This window comes from Crinia signifera, chromosome 5, assembly GCF_055691185.1.
Source record: "Crinia signifera chromosome 5, ASM5569118v1, whole genome shotgun sequence".
NCBI classification, from domain to species: Eukaryota; Metazoa; Chordata; class Amphibia; order Anura; family Myobatrachidae; genus Crinia; species Crinia signifera.
In genome coordinates this window covers 279,202,530-279,226,105 of record NC_139221.1, presented here as the reverse complement: position 1 = coordinate 279,226,105, position 23,576 = coordinate 279,202,530, and the positions used below count along the sequence as shown (strand labels likewise).

Here is a 23,576-nt window from a genome sequence, read left to right as displayed (position 1 = left end):
TATAAACATTCTTTTTACAGGTGAACTACAAGTCCCAGCGGGCCCATTAATGCCCCGCATGCTGGGACTTGTGGTTCTCCAAGTCCCAGCATGCGGGGGAGGTCTGCTGGCACTTGTAGTTCTCCGGTATAAAGCAATGTAACGTATGATCGATTTAACCCTATCAGGCCGGCGTCCACTGGCCACGGACGCCGGTGACAGCCCCGGGCTTCAGCCCTGGACGGGTGAAGCCTGGGGGGGGGACCCCTTTATTGGGGGGGTCCCCACTCCTCCAGGTACCCCGTCCAAGGCTGACCAGCCACGGTGCTCATGGTACGGCCGGGGGACCTTGTGTAAAAAGTGTCCCCCGGCTGTGGCATGACACCGCGGGCTGTTGGAGCCCGGTGCTGGTTTCAAAATACGGGGGACCCCCAGATTTTTTGTCCCCCGTATTTTTGGAACCAGGACCGGCTTATTGAGCCCGGGGCTGGTTATGCTTAGGAGGGGGGACCCCACGCCGTTTTTTTTAAACTTTTTTTTTTTTGCACAAAATCGCATTTATGAAAATGCGCACATTTTCATGACTGAAAATGCCCTCATTTTCATGACAAAAAAATCGCCCGAAATCGCGGCAAATCGCATTTTTTTGCCGCAAATTCGCATCTCATTACATATGCGAATTTGCGGCAAAAAATGCGATTTTTAAAGGTGCGATTTGGTGCGATTTTTTTTTTGTCTAAAAATCGCACCCTATTACATTTCGCCCCTGGTGTTATATTAATATATCTGCATTCAATAAGAGTGTATTTGCTAAACGGCTTCCCTTTATGAAACACAATGGATAGACCAAAAAAGTTATTCTACTATTTATTAGGGAAGGAGTAGTTCATGCTTCGTAAGAGAATATGGGGTCTTTTCATGAAGTGAAAAGAGTGGCGAAGAGAGCCAGTGGAGAAGTTATCTATGGCACTCAATCAGATGCTTCGTATAATTTAAAGAATGTTCTTGATAAATATTACTTCAAATCTGATTGGTTGCCATAGGAAACTTCTCCATTGGCTCACTTTTTTACTTGTTTCATTGTTTCCTAAATAGACCCATATATCTCAGTCTGTTCTTCTTTTTTGATTACAAGAGAGGGAAGAGAACGGGTCGTATGGTAGACTCCTACATGGGTTAACTCCCCTAAAAAAGTTGAAGCGTTCAAGTTCTAAGATGCTGGCTCCAAAATAGGTGTGTGGTTTATGGAGTGGAAGGGTAGTAGACTGAGGTTTTGGCTAGTGCACTGAGAAACCTTGCACCGGCCCTGAGTGTGGAGCATACCACCAGTCATAGTCATATGGAAAAGGTACCCAAAAAATGAAAGCATAAACCACAAAGAGATAGGTCTAAGATAAGTTGATGTGATGATATCATCAGGGTGGAGGTTAAAGTCCAGTTTTGGGATAAACTATTCATCTAAATAGATTTTTTTTTACTCGTGGGGATCCTGTATCAATAGGATCGTGGCCGGTGACTTCCCATAATTGGAACACAAACAGGAAGTGATAAGGTGTCCAGAATGCTTAGTGGTGGAATGTAAACCTGAAAGTGTGAGTCAGATTGAACCTTAAGAATGTTAGAGACTCACCTGATGAGGTCAACTGGGCGTGGTGGGTGGGTCCATTTTGTGTTGCCAAAAATTATGCTAAAGCTGGGTACACACTGGGCGTAATATCATTAGCACTATGGACTATATTGTTAATGATATATAGTGCAAATCCATTAGTGTGTACTCACTTTATCGTTAACGATGCATGCTTCTGCACATCATTAACAACCCCCCTGTCTGCAGGGGCGAATTTAGGAGTCAGGCCGCCCCTAGGCACAGCATTTTTGTTCTCCCCCCCCCACCTATTTTAATGTAATCATATATGTATATACATTGTTATTTATATATTTCATTAAAATTTAACTGTAGCCCACCTTAATATTTTTTTTAAGCACTCTGGGTCCTCACTGTATGGAGGACCCGGAGGGAGGGAGGCACTTATTAGTACAGTGATTAGCATCACAGTGTCTCCATCGGTCTCTCTCCGGCTTACACACTGTGACTGACTGAGCACAGGGAGTATCTGCGCGCCACTCAGCTCAGCTGCTGGATACACAGCAGCCAATAGACTGTGTGTCTGTAGAGTAGCCAATGGGCGGGAGCCGGCAGCAGTGAGCCTGAGCTATTTCCGGACGCACAGGGGGACCATCGGACCCAGCCACTAAGCGGTGATGTAATGTGCATGGCAGAGTGGGTGGGCAGTGGCGAGTGACGAGCGGTGCTGCCGCCAACATATGATAATTCATGTCTGCGGCGCTCGTCACTCGCCGCTGCCCACCCGCTCTGCTATGCTGCTATTTAACAGAATGTCAGCCTGTCTGCCACCCTTAATTGGTGCCGCCCTGAGGCCGGTGCCTCATGGGCCTAGGCACAAATCCGGCCCTGCCTGTCTGTATATACAGCTCAGTCTGACATTATAGTCAGAACCCGCTTGTACGAAGCAGTGGTGGGTGACTTCACTGACTGATATTGTGAAGGATATCGGTCAGTGTGTATTCACTATATCCTTCTCCCGTAGCACCGCTGTTATAGTAAAAAATATCGGGACTGTGCATCATTAACGATATTGCAGCAGAACCTGGTAAACTGCATATGTGTAACAGGGGACAATCTCCCTAGTCGCTCCCCTGACCCCGGATCCGACACTGGTAGCTTGTAATATTTGAGTAGTATTGCTGCCTCGCAGTTCTGGTGCTATTGGTTCAGACTTCTGAGTTGTATTGGGGGTTTGTATGTTCGTCCCATAGTTTGGAAGATGTGTTGTGGTTCCTGCAGTGGTCTAAATACATGATGGCGTGCAAATTGGCAGCACACTCCGTTCATTATCGAATGACTACACATGTGTACGGATCATAGAGGGCATGCATTAGCCAAAGTAGCGGCAAAAATATCTAATCGCAATCCCCTCACAATTTGAATGACAGGTAGTCAGCCTTTTGGGGGGTTGACCCCTGCCTTTTTCAGGGAGCATCAGAAAATGCAGGCATGCCCAGATATTGTAAGGGAGGGCCTGTGATGGCAGCATAGGCCTTAAACAGCCTGCCTCTGCCACAGTTATGCATGTGTGACAGAATAGCGAATAGCATACCTCCCAACAGTCCTGCTTCCCGTGGGAATGTCACGGTTTTTGGGGATGTTCTCGTGTCCCGACCGGGGCCGGCAGTGTTCCGCGGCAGGGGGAGGGCCAGTTTGGAGTTCCCCCTGTCAACTGCTGAGCAGCGCTAAATAGTCTATTCCCGCAGTCAGATGGGCTGGAGGCATGGCCTTATGGATAGATGCGCTTATAGGCCACACCCCCTTTCAGCAAGCCACACCCCTAATTTTGGGCACGCACCATCGGCATGCGCCAATATCCCTATTCGCAAAGCCTACAAGTTGGGAAGCATGTAATAGCGATGTTTGCGGAATTCACTTGCAGATGTACACATATGTGGGTTTACTTTATGTCTGGACCGTGGCTAACCACTCGCAGTCATCTGCAAATTTGTAGACCAATGATCAATTCTGAATGAGGCCCCATAACCTCTAATACTACTTGTACATCCATATACAGCATAATATCCAGCTTGGGCCTGGGAGACAAGAACTACAGAGGGTTACACATGTTTTGCTCCACTTATATTTAGCCTATGATAATCTACTGGGAAAAAAATCTACTGGGGAAAAAACTGTAGTTTGCACTAGAGCTTGTTGAAAAAGTAATCATTTTACTAAATAAGTTTATTATATTTTATTTTCCTAGAGTGCGATATTTTTAGGGATTAATGGATACATGAAACCATAATTATGAGGTAATGTCAATTTGATAACTGGAACAGCCCAATTCTTAGCAAGCATTAGGATACAAACTGTGTTTATATTTATAGACTGTCTCAGCTTGTGACGTCTTTTCTCCTCCAGGGTTATCTCATATATTTGCCTTATCATCCCAGCATTCTGTCCTTTTCTTATTTGCTTCCTTTCAGTTCTCCCTAGAGACCTCGGTAATAATAATTAATTTTCCTACAAGTTACCATCAGTGGCAAAAAAAAAATCCAACCTGTTTTCCTCTATCTGTGCACTCTGACAGCTGTGTAATATACAATCTATCTAATGATAATTTTGGCAAAGTCACTAGATTCTTATATTCCTTGGGCAGAGGAATCCTTCACTCTAGGAAATCCTTATTTATTCTACAATAATATATTTAGAACTCCTGTTTACAGAGAACCTACAGGTTTTGGCAAGTGTTCTGGTGCACAGTGCAGGTATAGGCTGGGATATGAAGGGCCCTCTAGGGAATGCAATATTAGGGGCCTAAGTTTAAGGGGTGTGGCTAGACACTCAAAGGGGGTGTGCCCAGCCACCACAGATGAACTTGGAAAGCCTGACATTAATAACGGGGAGACTACTGGAGGGTATATTAAGGTATAACATTCAGGATTACTTGGTGTTCAATAAGATTATTAGTGGTGGAAACAGCATGGATTTGGGATAGGTCATGTCAGACTCATCTAATTAGCTCCTATGAGGAAGCTAGCGGGAACTTATACCATGGCTAGATATGATCTACGTAGCTTTTGCAAAGACCTTTGCCACACATGAGGATGGCCTACAAAATAAGGAAGCTGGATCTGGGAAATAACATTTGTATTTGTGGTAAAAACTGGTTGGAGAATAGGGAAGAGAGTTATGGTAAATGGAACATTTTTAAATTAGTTAAAAGTCTTAAGTGGTGTACCTCAGGGTACTGTACGGGGGCCACTTCTTTTCAATATATTTATTAATGCCCTTGGTGATGGTTTAGTGAGCAGTTTCCATTTTTATAGATAAAAATAGACCTAGCAATAGCGCCTAATGTCAAGCAGAAGCTGCAAGGGCAAATAAAGTATTAGCATGTATTAAAATCGGCATAGATGCAAGGGAAGACTAATTTTGCCACTGTCATCTTGAATACAGTTCTGGGCAGAGCTGGTTAAGGCTTTGGGGGGCCTGGGGTACTAAAGACAGAGGGCCCTAAGATCTAAAATTAAAATCATGGCATAATCCTTCACTGAAAAGAAAATTACAATTAGGTGGTAAATTTATAAGATTATTTCAGACCAATTCTATTTTTATGGGGAATTCAATTAAAGGAGAATAAACTTCAAGAGGGACTTTCAGGGGGACTTTTTACCGCTAGAACTGTACACAGGACATGTGGTCACCCTAAGGGGTTAGAGGAGAGGAAGTTTCACAACCAGCAAAGGAATAGTTTCTTTACAGTAAGGAAGGTTAAGATACTGTATGGGATGCACTGCCAGGGAAGGTTGTGATGGCAGACACTATTGATATGTTTTAGAAAGTGTCAGACACATTTTTATCAGAAAAGAGTATCGAAGGTTACAACCGTTAATTAAAATGTATAGTCTTATTATTTCTCCTGTCTATTTAATAAGTTCAGTTTATAAAGAGAATTTGCGGGCACATGTTAGACAGTATGGGGGGTAAAATGTATTTATTTATTTATTTATTTATTAGCAGCTTCTTATATAGTGCAGCATATTCAGTTTCCCTATACCAGTGGTTCCCAACCCTGGTCCTCAAGTACCCCCAACAGTGCACGTTTTGCAGGTCTCCACAAAGAATCACAAGTGCTATAAATAGCTCCACCTGTGGATCTTTTCAGATGTGCCTGAATAATGAGTGCACCTGCTGGGTGACCTGGAAAACGTGCACTGTTGGGGGTACTTGAGGACCAGGGTTGGGAACCACTGCCCTATACAATAGGCGGAATCGGGACATCTGTCAGAATGAACTTAGGTCTACAGTCATTAGGTCGACCCCACTAGGTCGACTGGCAGGAAGGTCGACCTGACTTAAGGTCGACATTGGCCAAGGTCGACATGACTTAAGGTCGAATTTGCATAAAGGTCGACATGAGGAAGGTCGACTGGTCATAAGGTCGACATGGGTTTTTCACTGTTTTTTGATCCGAATGTCGACACAGTCGACATGGACACAGTTGGCAATGAGAATCGGACCCTTGCTTCGGGCACGGTGCCTCGCTGCGCTCGGCACACTATTTTATTGTCCCACCACGCCCTAGTGGATGGTAGGGCATGAAATACCACCTGTCGGCACATGTCGGCTCAAAAAACAGTGAAAAACCCATGTCGACCTTATGACCAGTCGACCTTCCTCATGTAGACCTTTATGCAAATTCGACCATAAGTCATGTCGACCTTGGCCCATGTCGACCTTAAGTCAGGTCGACCTTCCTGCCAGTCGACCTAGTGGGGTCGACCTAATGACTGTAGACCTAAGTTCATTCTAATAGATGACCGCATCCCACAATAGGCACATACAAATTTAATAAAGACTTTCCCGATTTAAACTCATGATAACCTCAAGACATAACTATTGGTGTGTACACACGGTGAGATTTCTTTGCTTTTCGACTTAAGATTTGAGTGCTATGCAATCTTTGCTAACTCTGTACTATTTACATACAATTGATATCTGCATTAGATTTGCTATATATATATATTCATTGCTGCCCTGTCTATCTGGGTTTCGATCTGTGCTGTACCGCGAGAGCGCATTGGGATCGCAAGGTAAAAAAACAGTGCGATCTGCATGCAATTTACACTATATAATCAAAATCTAATGTCAAATCTCACCGTGTGTATACAGCATAAGGCTAAATCTAGCAGTGTTTTAGGAGAAACAGTGAACGTAATGGAAGGGCTAGTCATATTGTGTAACTAGGGGAGACTTTAAACTACTGTCAGTGGGGTTTGAATTATATTTTCAATTGATCTACACAATCTTGTAAGCCCATAAAAGTTAACAAGGTAAGTCCAAAATGAGGTGGACAATTGTGGGTAGATTTACAAAATCTTCTAAAAATTAAATCTTGTGCTGTTGTTCATAGCAACCAATAAGGTTCTGTCTTTCATTTTCTATCATGCAATATAAAACCTGATTGGTTGCTATGTGCAACACCAACACTTTACACTTTAAAATGCTTTAATAAATGTACTCCTAAGAGGTGTATTAAATTAGCCACAAGGTTTCCCCCGGGACTAATTCCCAGACAATGATTGAAGGCTACCTACTGTACCTTGATGGACCAAAATCTATGCATTTTGCAAGCTCCATGAAACTGGATATACTGGAGCTATCTGTGGGTATAGCCCTGTGATCATAGCAATGGTCTGATTGGCTTCAGGTTGGACTTGTCCTAATATTATTTAATGTATTGATAGACCACATTGTGATCTTGAGAGTATTCTCCTTGGATTCTGCACTACTTCCTCTCCCTCTACTCTGCATGTATTGGTTGTATGGATTTGAATGGATCTCTTTGAATGTTTGTTCTCTTTTTGGGTGGGATTATATAAAGTAGAAATGCGGTAAAAACCCAGTTATTAGGGTTTTTACCGCATTTCTGTATGCAGTAACCCCCCTTCGCAATGTCAGCGCTGCGGAGGGAATTGCCAGCAAAAGCTGGCGATTCCCTGCAGAAGCCAATGGGCTTCTTACCGCAGCGTTGTGTGAGGGATCCATCACGGATCCATCCCAGCATGCCCTGTGGCCAGTTTCGGCGCTCTGCGCATGTGAAGACGGACTCCCAGGTCTCAGACCCGGAAGTCCAGCGCCGTGGCCGCATCGCAAGGGACAGCTCTTATCGCAAGAGCTGTCCCTTGCGTTAATGATCGCATATGTTAGAGCATATGGATCATTAACAATGCGAAGCCCGGTGGAGGGGGGTGATATTTCTTAGAGCATCCCGCCCATTGCCTCTAATAACTAGGCCTTAAAATATGACTCTTTTTATTACAAACTTAGGGCCTGATTCAGAGCTGACTGCTGCTGTTCAAAATTGCAAAGGACTGTTATCAGATAGCCACCGCCCAGAGTTAAATCCCACCCACACACATTCATGTTAGGGTTAATTTGTTGGGGGCCAATTAACCTACCAGTATATTTTTGGATTGTGGGAGGAAACCAGAGCACCCGGAGGAAACCCACACAAGCACGTGAATAATATACAAACTCCACACAGTTAAGATCATGGTGGGAATCGAACCCATGGCCTCAGAGCTGTGAGGCAGTAATCTAATTACACATGGCGTAATGGTTAGCATTACTGCCTCACAGCGCTGAGGACATGGGTTTGATTCCCACCATGATCTTAACTGTGTGGAGTTTGAATATTCTCCCCGTACTTGTGTGAGTTTCCTCCGGGTACTCCGGTTTCCTCCCACAATCTAAAAATATAGTGGTAGGTCAATTGGCTCCCAACAAATTAACCCTAGAATGTCTGTATGTGCATGTACATGTGGTAGGGAATATAGATTGTAAGCTCCACTGGGGCAGGGACTGATGTGAATGTTCAAATATCCTCTGTATAGCGGTGTGGAATATGTGTGCGCTATGTAATTAACTGGTAATAAATAAATAATAAATAACACCGTCCATGCGGTCTCAATAACTAAATGCATGTAATCAATGATCAGGTATAGTTTATAATACCTCTGATTCAAAATACTAGCACTGTGTATTAAATAAGGTTACAAATAAACCATTCCTATCTTATTTTTTGTAACCTTATTTAATACACAGTGCTAGTATTTTGAATCTGAGGTATTATTAACTATACCTGATCACTGAGTAAATGCATTAAGTTAGTACATTTCCCTGTCTAGAGAAAGGTTTATAAGTAGACAGTGTACTTCCCATTACCATCAGTATGCTATTTATGGATAGTGCTCTTCCTGTGCTTGTTAATAGTATGAATTATGTAAGTGAGGTTGTGGATACTAGAATGTCCATTAGTTTGTCTTTTAACAAGGTTAAGAAGTCACCCCATGAAATTTGTTCTAGTCATATCATGTTCATGTTCGGTCCTATTTTATACCCTTTCTATGTACGGTATGTCATCGTCTTTCCCTCATTCACTCTCTCTTAATCCCATTATCTCTGCCTCCTACCCTGCCTTTTTCATGTCATCACCACAGCCATCTCCCCTGCTCTCATAGGCCATCTTACCACACAGACTACCTGCTTTCTCCAGGCCTACTGTTCTTACTATACTGCCCTGTACACACAGTTCCATTTGGTCTTTTTTCTATTTGATTTTGCTTATAAACGCAAAATCAAATCAAAGTCAAATCGAACGGTTTTCAACCACATTCGATGCTGATTTGATCCCGATGCACGGCCCAGCGGCAAGACTGTGTAGGCAAGACTATATAATATGGATCTGCACTACATAGTCCAAATCTAATGCATTTTGCTGGCCGTTCGATTTGATCCAAATTCTAACCCAATCTAATCTGAAACGAATAGCAATCAAAGCCACACTGTGTGTGCACCCCTTCCCTTATGCATTCTCTGCTCTTTCCAGGTCATCCTAGCTCATACATTCTCTGCCCTCTCTACAGGCAAACTTCTATCATGCTTTTTTCAGGCCATCTTACCTCATAAATTTCTAGCCATCTCCCGTTATTTTACTTCATTCATTCCCTACCATCTCCATGACATTTGACCTCATTCAGGGGTAGATTTATAAAGCTCGGTGAAGTGATAAAGTGTCTGATTTTTATCACTGGTCAATCAGCTCCTACCTTTCATTTTTCAAACCAAGCCTGTAACCTCAGAGTCAGGAGCTGATTGGTTTTTATCACGGGCCAATCAGCTCCTGACTCTGAGGTTACAGGCTTGGTTTGAAAAATGAAAGGTAGGAGCTGATTGACCAGTGATAAAAATCAGACACTTTATCACTTCACCGAGCTTGATAAATCTACCCCTCATTCCTAGCTATCTCCAGGGATCTTACCTCATTCATACCCTGCTCTCTCTCAGAGTCATCTTACCTTATGCATTTCCTGTTTTATCTAGGCCATTTTACCTCATTCACTCCCTGTCCTCTCTAGGTCATTTTACCTAATTTATTCCCTGCTCTCTTCAGGTCATTTATCTCATTCATTCCCTGCTTTCTCCTTGTCATCTTATCTCATTCATTCCCTGCTCTTCGGGTCATTTTACCTCATGCTTAGTCTTCCTCTTTTCAGGCCATTTTACCTCATTCAGCTCTTGCTCTCTTCTGGTCATCTTACCTCATTCATTCGCTGATCTCTCCAGGCCATTTTCATCTATTAATCCCTGCCCTCTGGGTCATCTTACCTCAATCATTCCCTGTCATCTTCAGCTCCTCTTCTCTCAGTCTTTCCCCAGGATTCCCTGCTCTCACTAGTAGGGGATATTATCTCATTCATTCCCTGGACTCTTCAGGACATCTATCTTTGATGACCTGGTTTTTCGAATGATTGTGTTTGTACACATTTGCATTGTGCCAGAAACATGGAAAGTACAATCCATTATTTTTCACTTTAGATAGTCCATTGTCTACATTTTGTTTTGAAGTAGACATAAATTTTTTTTATAATTCAGGTTACTGTTGCTATTGTGCTTACTTGTATACTGTTTTATTCCAGTCATTCGCCCATCACATTTTGTCCTTGTTATGTTGTTTCTCCTCTGTAAATATATCTGATTTATAATTTATTTCCTGTTTAACATAATCCTCTCTGCTTGGGCAGGTCACTCCAACTTATAAACATGTATATAATTACACCACGTCTACATTCTGCGTTAACCTATTTAATTTATAATTTAGTGGTGGTCAGTTTGAAGAGTCCTGTTTATGTAGAAAGTTCAGACGCAGTGTCATCAATATATAATATTCAGACTTCGTAAGAAGACCTATTGCCCATTGTCAACTAGTAGGCCCGTTAGACACAAAGGCTATTGTACCCTAGGATTCTTGTAATTCTACACTATTTATTAAACTAACAATGTATCCTTCAAATGTCACCAGGGCCGGATTAACAATGGGCCTGATGGAGCTACAGCTCCAGGCCCACTCTCTAAATAGACCCATTTTGTAGCTGAGGGCGAGAGCTTTCCAACGAGCCTGGCACTGCGTTGCTAGCCTCCCGGGAACCAGAGATACCGCCAGGCAAAGCTGGAACGTTTTGCCCATAGGATAACATGGAAAACGCTAATTCCAAACCCACCCGGTTCCAATGGCTGACAGTTTCCCCCTCCGGCATCACAGAAGCTTGAGGTTGATCTCAAATTGCTGGGCCTTCAATATGATACCAGGCTGGTCCATATGGGTTCATTGGTTCTAGAGATATTGCGGGTAAACCGATTTTTTTCATTTCTGAAATGTGATTTCATGGCTGTTCATGTTGTTTGAGGGCAGATTTCTCTGGAACCAAATGACCCAGATTCACAGGACCAAAATTATTTGAAGCCCACATGAAAACGGGTCAGTTGGTTCCGAATATATAGCTGGTTGTTTAAAGGGGGGGGGGGGGTTATCTCCCCCTCAAACCAGAAAATGCAGGGACTAGGCTGGTATAAAAGGGGCCAGCCCGGGAATGGCCCTGCATGATTGTGGGACCATATTATTGGGTAAGTCCCTGCATTTTATGGTGTGAAAGGGGTATTATTTCAAATAGCCGGGACCTGCAGTGCTCTGAATACAGCCGGGCAGCCCCCTGTTCTCTGCCCAGCTGTCCTTTCTGCCCGGCGGCGGCTGTCCCCCAGTTACTGCGAGCATGTATTCCCCTTTGGTAATGAGCATGTAATCCCACATGGCAATGAGCATGGAACCCCTGGCAATGAGCATGGAACCCCTGGCAATGAGCATGTAGGTAAGCAGCACTTATGTAGCATAATTTTTAATAGGCATTATGGTGTTTGGCATAATACGTAATGGACATTATGGTGTGTGGCTTTAACATGTAATGGGCATTATGGTGTAAATTTTTAGTGCGCGCCTTCGCCGCGCAATGCCCCAGTGCTTCATTGCTCAATTTGTTTTGTATAGTGTTTATTTTGGGTCAATCCATGTGGCAAAATGTGAATGTTGCCTTAATCTGTGTGACATAACATGAATTATGACTCAATCCATGTGCCATAGTGTGAATTTTGGCTCAGTCCGTGTGAATTTTGGCTCATTCCTTGTGGCATATTGTGTAAGAGGCAAGTACAGTATAAGGGGGTTACTATTGTGTTGCATGATTTGTATAAGGGGTATATGGTGTGGTAAACAGAGGTGAACACATAAAAGGTGCTGAAATGTTGTCTACCACGTTTCGGCTTTCAGTATTTTTTTTATGACTGGAATGCCGCCTCACCCCGCAAGTATCTTAGGGCATCGGCATCCTGCAGGTGCACCTTTGGAGGGCACTCGCCAATATATCTCCCTGCATTTTTCCTATGCCAGCCCCCTGCCTTTTCCAGGCATATATAATTTGTTGAAAGTATTTAGACAAATAGGGACACACTCATGAGCAGACCACCCAACCAGAACACTGGTCACGCCCCCTACATTATTAGGTGCTGGCCACAACCCCTATCATTGCGCATAATAGGCCCTTGATAATTTTCAGCTCCAGGCCCATTTAGACCTTAATCTGGCTCTGAATGTCACAAATGTTTAGAGGTAATTATTTTTGATCAATTATTAAAAAAACAAAAAACAAAACATTTGACTACTATAATTAGTGACCACAAAGAAAACTGTCTAAATGAAGAGATGTTTTTATTCATTTTTCCTTTTGTAAGGACATGCGATTAGTTATAATGTTCTCTACTATAATTGCTTGGCAGGAGATTGATCTTGCATGTTTGACATGAAACCAAAGCTCTTGAAGATAACATCTTCTTCCCTTAGAGAATTCGCTCCCGTAATCGTCTGGGAGGGAAAATAAAGACAACAAAAAGAGTATCTTCTACCAGGCTCCTTATCAGATGCAAGGTCTTGCAGTTTACACAAAATCAATAAACTCATGAAATGTAATTGGGGAAATTGTTGGGCTAATTTGTTGAAAGCACAAAGCATGTTTCTTGTTATGCCAATGAATGTGATAAACTACCTGTTTAAAATGTCAGTTGCAGTATTCACCGGTAAGAAAACAAAAAACAAAAAAACTGAACAAACAAGAAATGTGCCTTTCACAGAATTTTTTTTTAGACTTTAGACTGTTTGTGTGTGTGTGTGTGTGTGTGTGTGTGAGCAATGTGTGGATGTGTGTGATGTGATATGTGTGTGTAGTGTGTTTGTTTGCATGCACATCGTGAGCGGGTTGTCAGTCGATCGTATGACCCGCTGACGATCTAGCGGAGCGCACGACCCGCTCACAATGGAATGCAATCGGGTTCCGATCCGATCGTGACCTGCACCCGGGTGAATGGTCGCTTTCAGATCCTACCTGCTGCAGGTAGGATCTGAATAACGACCGACCCGCGGGGCCATGCATCGGATCGGAATCGGATTAGAACAGAAAAAAAAGGGCCCAATCTACCTACAATCTACATCCAATCGGTCGAAATTTGATCTAGATTGATGGGATTGGGCCCTTGTCGTTCTGTGTGTACCCTGCATAAGAAGCAGTGGTAAGAAACCCCCCTTCTGGTTCACGTTTTCCACCACCAGTGGTTCTGCCGACAGGACCAGCTGCTATCAGTGACATGTGGTGGTGGCAGTGTACAGAGAGGCACTGCCACTCACCACGGCTGCCACCCTAACACCCCCTCATCCGCCGCTGACCTACCTGCAGGGAAACTGGGGGGAAAGGAAGTTGCCGCTTTTACCATTTTTTTTAATGGACTTTTTTATAGCCCACAGTTTAGCCCCACCCCCCAGTGCTTCATCCCGTTCACTTGTTTGGGAGGCACACTTATCAGTGTCTCCAAAACTAATTTATTGTACATGTTACAAATTACTAAAATAATATAAAGAAAATATTTCTGACACATTATTTGTATTATTTTAAACAAAATTACAGGGAAGCACTGCCTCCCATACCTCCCCTGACTGGATCTCCCTGGCTGGTATCAGCGATTTATTTATTTTATTTATAAACAGTTTCTTATATAGTGCACGCATATTCTGCAGCACTGTACAGAGTAGTTGAACATTCACATCAGTCCCTGCCTCAGTGGAGCTTACACTCTATATTTCCTACCACATGTACACGCACACAGAGACACGCTTGGGTTCATTTTGTTGGAAGCCAATTAACCTGCCAGTATATTTTTGGGTTCTGGGTGGAAACTGGAGTACCCGGACAAAACTCAGGCAACCATGGCCACACACACAAACTCCACACAACTAGGAATCAAACCCATGACCTCAGCCCTGTAAGGCTAACCATTACACCGTCTGCATACCTCCCAACTGTCACGATTACAGCGGGACAGTCCCGATTTTCGGGTCCGGTCCCGCTGTCCCACCCGCGGCAGGCATTGTCCCGCTGCGGGGGGTGGCAGTTGGGAGACCCCCCAATCTAGTAGAATAGACGCTGTGCGCATGCGCACAGCATCTATTCTCGTATGAAAATGAGGTCGCGGCTAATTAGCATAAGCCGCGCCCTCATTTGCATACGCCCCACCCCCTTTTCGGAAGCTGCGCGAGTGTCCCTATTTCTTCAGGTCAAAAGTTGGGAGGTATGCGTCTGTGCTGCTCAAGTCTTGCCCCTGATGCCCCCTCAGACAGTGATCCTCTCACTCCACCACTGATCTCGGCAGTACAGAAGTAGGAAGACACTGCCAGTCAGTGTCCGCCTACTAACCTTTCAGTTGGGGAGAGAGCTTTAGAATGACAAATTGGGAAAAATCAAACAGATGTGATTTGTACAGTACATGATTAAAGCAGCCTTTAAGTGTGAGTGTTAAGGGTTTGAATGCTGTAATTTTCAGTAATTACTGTTAGTGGGAATCATGATCACCCGATACGTTCAAAATTGTGCACACTGCTTTTGTGCACAACTCCGAGGGCCCAACTCCAAGGACTGGATGCATCAAGGTTCACCAGTTCATACATTCCAGAGCTTAGATGCAGTGGGCAACAACATTTTTAAATTGCTCTATTACATATGTTTTTAATAAACACCAATATGCATGTGGTGAGTGGCAGGATACATCACAAATGTCCTGAATGAGGTGTATATCATTTAGGTCGACAGTCAATAGGTCGATCACTACTGTTCGACAGGAAAAAGGTTGACACGTGAAAAAGGTCAACATGCAATAGGTAGACATGGATAAAAGGTTGACATAAACAAAATGTCAACATGAAAATGGTCTACACAGAGAAATGTCGACACACATTTATCACTGGAATATTTTGTGTCTATGTCGAGATATGTCCGAATCGGCCCTCAATTAGTGTAATGTGTCTCCTCGAATGGCTTGCTTCAATCGAGATGCTTCAGGCACTGGGCCATTCACACTGTTATATTCTATCTTTATGCCGACATGGACAGAGAAGCAAGGACAAGTCAGTAAAAAAATAAAATATAGGAAAAATTAATGTCGACCTCTTCATGTGTCGACCATTTTACTTGTGTCAACCTTTTGTCAATCTAGACCTATCGCATGTCGACCTTTGTTCATGTGTTAATTTATTGCCCGTTGACCAATCGTGGTCGAGCTATCTTAGTAATATAGGCCCTTATTCTGATCGGTGCGGCCGGATCCGAATATGCGGCCAGGACCGTGCGTGCGAAACCCCGCCTTCCATACGGATCGCCAACTCCGTCCGTACGCGGTAAGAAGCTGTCCGAACGGACCGCACGTGTATTTTTCATGGAATACGCCTCCTCCATCTCAGGGAACCTCCCCCATCATTCGATGGTCGCAGAACATCGAATGCAGGACCGAATGGTCCACCAGCTCCCGCAACCTCAGACCACACGGACATTTTTCCGTGCAAAAGCAGGGATCTGGGCAGGCAGCTGACATCCGGCGATGTCATATGTCCGCCCCCTACACGTGCGTCACGGCCGCATTACCATACGTACGCCCAGCGTTTGCATGGGAACGCCCATGAAACGCGGGGCGTACGCATATGGTAATGAGCCCAAATAGCCCTTCACGCCCCTCTCTACCCCCTGTTCGGAGTGTTCACATTTCATGCGGGATTTGGCCGTACGCCCCGCTCGCACATGCGCAGAGACGCCTCTGCACATGCGCAGACACAAAACATCGGCGGCACGAACGCACGCGGATATTACCGCACCAACCAGAATAAGGGCCATAGTAACATAGTAATTAAGGTTAAAAAAGATGTTAGTCCATTGAGTTCAACCTATCTAACTTGTAACTACTGACTTGAGTAAGTCATATCTATAGGATTCCCTTATGCTCCTTTCAGACCGCACATATTACCCAATATTTTGCCAGTTTCTACCGTTTCAAAACGATAATATGTGCAGTCTGAAAGGTCCACCGTGAATTTAACATTTCCCCCAAAAAAAACAGTATTCCGAAACTGTAAAAAGGCGGGGTTCTACACGTTTCAGACCTGCTTTTTTGTCTGAAACGGTATTTAGGACCCAGCCAATAGTGAGCACAAGCTGGTCCCGCTCTGTGCATATCTAATGAGCAGGACCCTGTGCAGTGAATATTTAATGAGCGGGTCCCCACCCCTGCATATGGAATGAGCGGAACCCGAGCGGGAACTGTAACCACCCCCACCAGCAATGAGTTCCAGAATGTTACTGGTCTAATGGTGAAGACTCCTCTTCTTAATTCAGTACAGAATTACTTTTCCTCGAGCCTCAGTACATACCCGCGTGTCCTAAGTATAGGCCTGTTGGTGAACAGATCATCTCCCAGTTCCATATAATTCCCAATCCTGTATTTGAACATACTAATCATATCTCCTCTCAATCTCTGTTTCTCCAGTGAAAACATATTCAGCCTGGATAGTCTATCCTTGTATTCTAGTGATCAACTGGCACCATCCCAAATGAGGCCCTTATGATTACATATACTATAACACAAGCATGTGGCAGAGAGGAGCACGACAATGTTTATAAGATTAATTCATTTTCCGAACAGTTTGTTGTGAGTTTATGATCACTACTGAACTATACGTGGTATGAACAGTATTAGCACTAACAGGTAGTACATGATGTTGGCAATGTAAAATAGCATAGATGATTTAATAGCAGATTTTATATAGCACTTACAAATACCTGTCCTAGGGCTTTTTTAGTCATTCACATTAGTCACTAACGCAGTGGAGCTTACAATCTATTTTCCCCTCTGCGTAGACAAACATGCTCGATTTATTTTCATTACACTTTTGGATTGCGGGAGGAAACCCGCACAATGGAAACCCACACAGACACTAGGAGAACATACAAACTCCACATCATTAGTGATGCAGAGATGCTAACCCCTTTGCTACTGGTCTGTTTGTAAAGATGTAACTGCTTCATAAGATGAACATCAAAAATTATAAAATATATAAATAAAAAATATTGATTTATATAAAGAAGACATTATTTACTGTACATACTTTCCTTAGGAAACGTCCACAAATCTTGCTGTCCTGTATATAGGAATCAGGACAAGGGGTTGATGTGTATTTTAAATTGTAGCTGTAATCCAGAGGGGGATTCAAGGAAGTAGAAATCCCCTGTGTGCTCGCTTGTGCTTATACCGATACTGTAGGATGGAAACAAAAATACTCCTGTGTAACCTTCCTTCATCTTCCCATTGTTGGTACAATGAAATAAAAACAAAATATCATGAAATTAGCTTCTAATGTATTAATAAGGAACACAAGACAGATTTCGTTTGTATCAGCTTCATTCTTACATCGCAGCTTTCTGTTCACTGCAAGATGCTGGTTAATTGTGGAACCTGGCAGACAGGTAACTGGCCAAAACAATGTGTGTCCTATAGCAACCAGTCATTTTCTGCGTGTTCCTAGCAAAGCTTAGAAAACGAAGAACAAACGTTGCCGTGGTCACTGCTGTTTGCACAATTACCTACAGTATACAGTACATCAGTTTCAGAAATGCCCTGCAGAAGGTATCTTTAAAGCATCTACTATAGTCCATCACTTTCTTCTGTGGCAGATACTGTACATTGAACGTATATAGAAACTCTCTATAGCCATCAATAGCTGTCGCAGATCTGCAAAAATCTCAGAGCGCATGTCTTGCCATGAAGTGCGGTCACAACATGATTGTTGTGGGCATAGCGACTGTTTCTGGGGTGCGTTGCGGACAACGCGTGTGTGTCCAGACCATCTGTGGGGGGAGGGGGTGCGGAAGCTACCTGCGCAGCCAGGCGTCAACCTGTAATTTGCAAGCAATAGCTATAAAGTGCTTGCACTTTAAAAATGCAAACACTACATTTTCCATTTGCACTGCGGCGAGGGACGTGGCGTGCGGCTGTGCCATGTCCTGACCCCACCTCCCCAGCCTTCCGCTGGGAGTTGTAATTTTGGGAAAAAATGTGGACAAACTTAAGCTAGTTTTGTCCCTTACCACATAACTATGGCATTGTGACATATAAACACAATTTGCTTGAACCTGTTGGCATATGGGTGCTGTGAAAAAAATTCTGATACTCTGGGGTGCCCAGATCCATAAAAGTTTGTGAACCACTGATCTAGAGGGTGTGGTATGACTGGAAGACAATCAGGATCCCGACAGTCAGTATACCGACATCGGAATCCCGACTGCCAGTGCCAGTGCCATTTACGGGCTTGCTGCACTCGCCATGCTGCGGGCTCGGTTGCGCGCTTCACTCACCACAGGTTCTATTCTCCCTCTATGGGGGTCATGGAGAACCGGCTGTTGGGATTCCGATGTTGGAGTACTGACTGTTGGATCCCGATTGTCAGGCAATCATCCGGCACTTGATCTAGATTCAATGTATGTATGTCCCCTGTGCTATCTGTTATTCAGCAGATGGCTATGACAAAGTGATCTTCAATCCATACAATTTGTTGGAATAAACCATTACTATACTAAATATACATTTTGTATAGGCAAAGCGACCTCTACCTGTCATCAACATCCCGTGTTTATTTTCCAGTTGCAATATTAATATCATCTATGTCTATTTTAACATAAATGACAATTCAATCAATTTCAATTTGTTAAACCATATAAACCATTCTATTTTCAAGTATCCGTTTTGGAATTATTACGCTATTTACTATTACAGGCCTCAATCAATTTGCTGTTTTCCCTTTCATGCTTAAGTGAGTCTGGCAATCCATGTGTTCCATTGACCAGGTTAAAAGACTGTTTGACTGTGTTTCCAGACAGACATACTAATGGATTAAGATGCTTGTCATAGCATACATTGGTCTGTAAATCCTAGCTTCTATGTCCAGGATTAAAGAGTGGACTGTCAATCGGTGTTCTGTAAATTCACAGCATCTCCATACAGTACGGGGTTTATTCTGGTTCACATGCAATGGCAAATTCACTCTCTAATGGACAAAACCGTGTGCACTGCAGGAGGGGCTGATGTAACATGTGCAAAGAGCGTTACATTTGGGTGTTATTTTGTTTCTGTGCAGGGTAAATACTGTCTGCTTTATTTTTACACTGCAATATAGATATCAGTTTGAATTATACCCCCACCCAAATCTAACTCTCTGCCCCACCTGCAGTACATATGGTTTTGTCCATTAGAGTGGGAATTTGCCTTTGCGAGTGAACCAGAATAACCCCCTATGTCTTTTCACTGCACCCATAATATAAATGGCTAATAACAAACCACTTTAGCAGTAGTTACATAATTACATAGTTACATAGTAGGTGAGGCTGAATTAAGACTTGCGTCCATCTAGTTCAACCTATGTTTATAGTAGCTTATCCCTTGTTGTATAGTATGTTCCAATATTTTAAAGACAGATTATGTTACTTATTCGTACCCATGGATGTCTTTAACCAATAAATGTTTATCCAACCTTATTTTAAACGTATTTATAGTGTCTGCCGACACCACTTCTCCAGGAAGAGCGTTCCAAAGTTTGACTGCTCTGACTGTAAAGAATTTTTTTCTTCTAGATGAACAAAATCTTTTTTCTTCTAATCTAAACTCGTGCCCTCGCGTCCTAGATTCCGTTCTAGTAGAAAAAAGGGTGTTTGACAGTTCCTTATATTGGCCCCTAATGTATTTATACATATTGAGCATGTCCCCCCTTAAACGTCTCTTCTCTAGTGCAAATAGTCCCAGATTGCTTAATCTTTCCTCGTAGCTTAAATTCTCCATTCCCCTAATAAACTTTGTTGCTCTTTGGATTTTTTCTAATTCTATTTGTATTTCATACACATATTACAGTTGCTGTAATATTTGTATGAAAACAGTGTACTTGGTTTTACTACAGATCAGGGAAGATTTAAAATACAGATGGGGCAGGTCCCATCTTGGCAGGGAATGGCGATGGTGACGCCAGCCGCCATCCCCCACCAGCGCCATATCCATAGTGAGAAGGGGACGCGCGCGCACGAGAGGCGCGCGCGTCCCCTTCAGACGGTGCTTCCAGCCGCTCCCCCGGGTCACCGCCGGCTTGTCGGCGGTAACCAGGGGTCCCCGCCGTGTTGCCCGCACCCCCCCTAACCCTGTCCGTCTCCCTGAGGCGGAGACGGACAGGGTTCCCGTCGCCCCGCCGACGGAGATTGAGACGTGCGTGCGCGTGAGACGCGCGTCTCAGTCAGATGGCAGGCCAGGCTCCTGGTGGATCGCCAGCGGTGACGTTCTGGCGATTCGCCAGCAAGGAAGAGGCCTGCCCCATCTATAGGCGATGGTCTGCATGCAGGTTCCATTCCGGCCCCATCCTCCTTCTTTACTGTGCATGCGCAAATCTTACTGTTTATTGTGGTACGGGATCCTCAGTCATTTTACTGTTCACCTCTATTAGATGTGAGGACAGGCCTGGTGACAGGAGGGGGGGGGGGGGGGAAGGTGCACCCTTATGGGCCTGAGGGTCAGATGAGCCACGAGGCTTTGAGTACACAAGAAATGAGTCCACAGCACCTTATAACTACTTTGAAACTGACTGCTCTGTCTGCCTGCCAGTTAATTAAACAACATATTAACAGGCAAATGCCAGAAAGGCCGATGGCCTGATAGGCCTGTTCAGCCATTCAAAGAGTCCGGGGCTGGCCGAGCAACACAGGAATAGAGTATGGGAGAGCAGCTTCCCCTCCCACCGCTCTGCTCTCTACATACATAAATACAGACGCATGCCATAAGGAGGTGCCACCATTAGCCGTGACCACTCCCCTTGGTCATGACTAGTGCCCATGGAAGGGTTAATTCTTGTACAATTTACTTAAATAATAACAACATTGGATGACACAATCATAAATAAGACTTTAGGGGCTGATTCAGGCATGGACATTACTTATACAGCTACTGTGCTGTTATGCAAAAGCTGCAGGAGACAATATAATCTGTTATCTGTTGCTGTGTCTGAATCATCTGCAGGAATGTCAGCCATCTGATTCACAGATTACTCATGATGTCTGAGAAAATCATGCCAGTGAAACTGCTTTGGTGAACAGGGACAACTGGACATCTCCCCCTTCATTAATGTGCAGCGCTGCCCATTGCCACCTCAAATGCAGCAGCACATCAGTCAGTGCCGTAACTACAAAATTCCCCCCATTGGAATATTTAAGCAGCCCCCCTCCCTCCCCCCCTCCACCCCTGCCTTACCCCTCCGCTTGCCACCGCCAATGCATCTGTAACAGGGACCCACAGATCTACCCGGCAGCACTCCTCATGGCTCCTGCTAATGAAAAAATACCCTCCCAAAATGGCTGCCCCTAACGGGTGCCGGACGGGGTCCCGACAGTCGGGATTCCGACAGGCATTCACCCGACGTCGGGATCCCGACTGTCAAAACACGACAGCCGGTTTCCCGATGGTCGTCTGCTATTTTCCCTCGTGGGGGTCCACGATCCCCATAGAGGGAGAATAGAATAGGTAGCTCGCGTAGCGTAGCGAACCACCGTGCCCGCAGCGTGGCAAGCGCAGCAAGCCCGCAAGGGGCTTTGTTATGCTCGCCATGCTGTCTGGGTCTGGCCAGTCGGGATCCCGACATCGTGAAAATGACTGTTGGGATCCTGAATGTCGGACCCCTATACCACACCCGCCCCTAACAGCAGATCATTTTTAAGGATGCTAGAGGAGGCTGCCATCTCCTTGAGCATTCTCAAAAACTGCTGTAAGGGGGCAGCCATTTTGTGAGGGCGATGTTTCATTAGCAGGAGGCAAGAGCCAGGAGGAGTGCTGGGACTGCGGACAATTAGAGCTGTGGGTCCTGGCGGCGGTGGCGATCAGGGGGGTAAGGTTGGTCCCGGGCCAGCGCGGTGCAATAATAGCCCCGCAGACCCCCGGCGCCCACACTTACTTAGTGTCTTACTCGTGGCCTGCGGGGCTATTGTTACGCCACTGACATCAATCATGCTGCAGCTTTTAGGGCACAACAAGCAACACTGCAGCCATGGTTGTGCAGGGTAGCCATGGCATAAATACCATACATGCAGGGCGTGCAGCTGCTATGGGGCCCAGAGCTGAGAGGGGCCCACATCCCTGTCAAAGTAATATGTGTTATATGCATTTTCCACCAATGGATGGTAAATAGGAACCTTTAAAAACTTTAGCTATGGCCGGGGCCTAAATATATCTAGTTACACCACTGAGTGCCGCTTCCATGCAATCCTACATTTTTGGAGATTTATATCAATATACATCTCTGAATCGTGCATTTGTTTAGGCAGGAGGGAAAAGGTGTTTTACTAAAGGTAAAATCGGGTGCTTTTCTGGGTGGTTTTTCCAAGCTACTTTTTGAGGGAATAATAAGTTCCCAGATATTACAGTACTAATATTACAATACTAATAAGGAATGAGATTGGTCCAAGAGGGCCTGATTATTATAACTATTTATCCCAGTGTGAGGGCCTAGCTATTATATTCAAGCCCTCTTGGACTGGACCAATCTCATTCCTCTACCGGACTCCTCAGGTCTCTATATAACAATAGAAGTGATAGCAACCCCTGGACCCCAAATCATGCAGGTATGCTTGGGTTCCACATATAGGAATTCGGGCGGAACATGTGGTCAACCATCCGGAAAATAAGCAGAACTAACATCTGCACAATGGTAGCATAGTTTATGTTTATCCTTCTTATAAAATAAAACATGTTCTGTCTGGAATAAGCCTGCCTTATATTTATATTAGTGGTTATATGTTTAAAATATATTTTAAATTATATTGGCTTTAATTGAATGGATTGCCCAAACACAGGTATTACCAATCTACCTGTTAGACAGGTATATATTCCGTAGGCTGTGGGTGGGGAAAGAGGACAAAGGTTAGATGGCGATGTCTGAGGGGGGGAAGGGGTGGTGGTGGTAAAAATGTGGATATTAAAGTCACCAAGGCAAAAGGAATAATTTAAAGAAAGGAAGTGGTGGAGCAAGGCTGCAATATTATCATTAAGTTTAAGCGGCAGTCGATGACTCGGCAGTAGGTGACTTTGCAGTTGATGACTTGGCAGTTGATGACTCGGCAGAAGATGGCTCTGACACAAAGGTGCAATGGGAAAATTGAATATAGAATGGCGGGTTCAGGAAGGATGTTCTGTACAGGGACCATTTATGGCATCACAGAGCACACAGGAGAAAGGGAGCGAT

General features: G+C 44.2%; 1 protein-coding gene across 7 annotated transcripts in view; it reads left to right on the top strand.

Annotated features, from left to right (window-relative positions):
• Window positions 1-23,576, top strand: part of LOC146081108 (sodium channel protein type 5 subunit alpha-like) — a 388,187-nt gene that overhangs the window by 60,437 nt on the left and 304,174 nt on the right. The gene's annotated exons all lie outside the window — the stretch shown is intronic.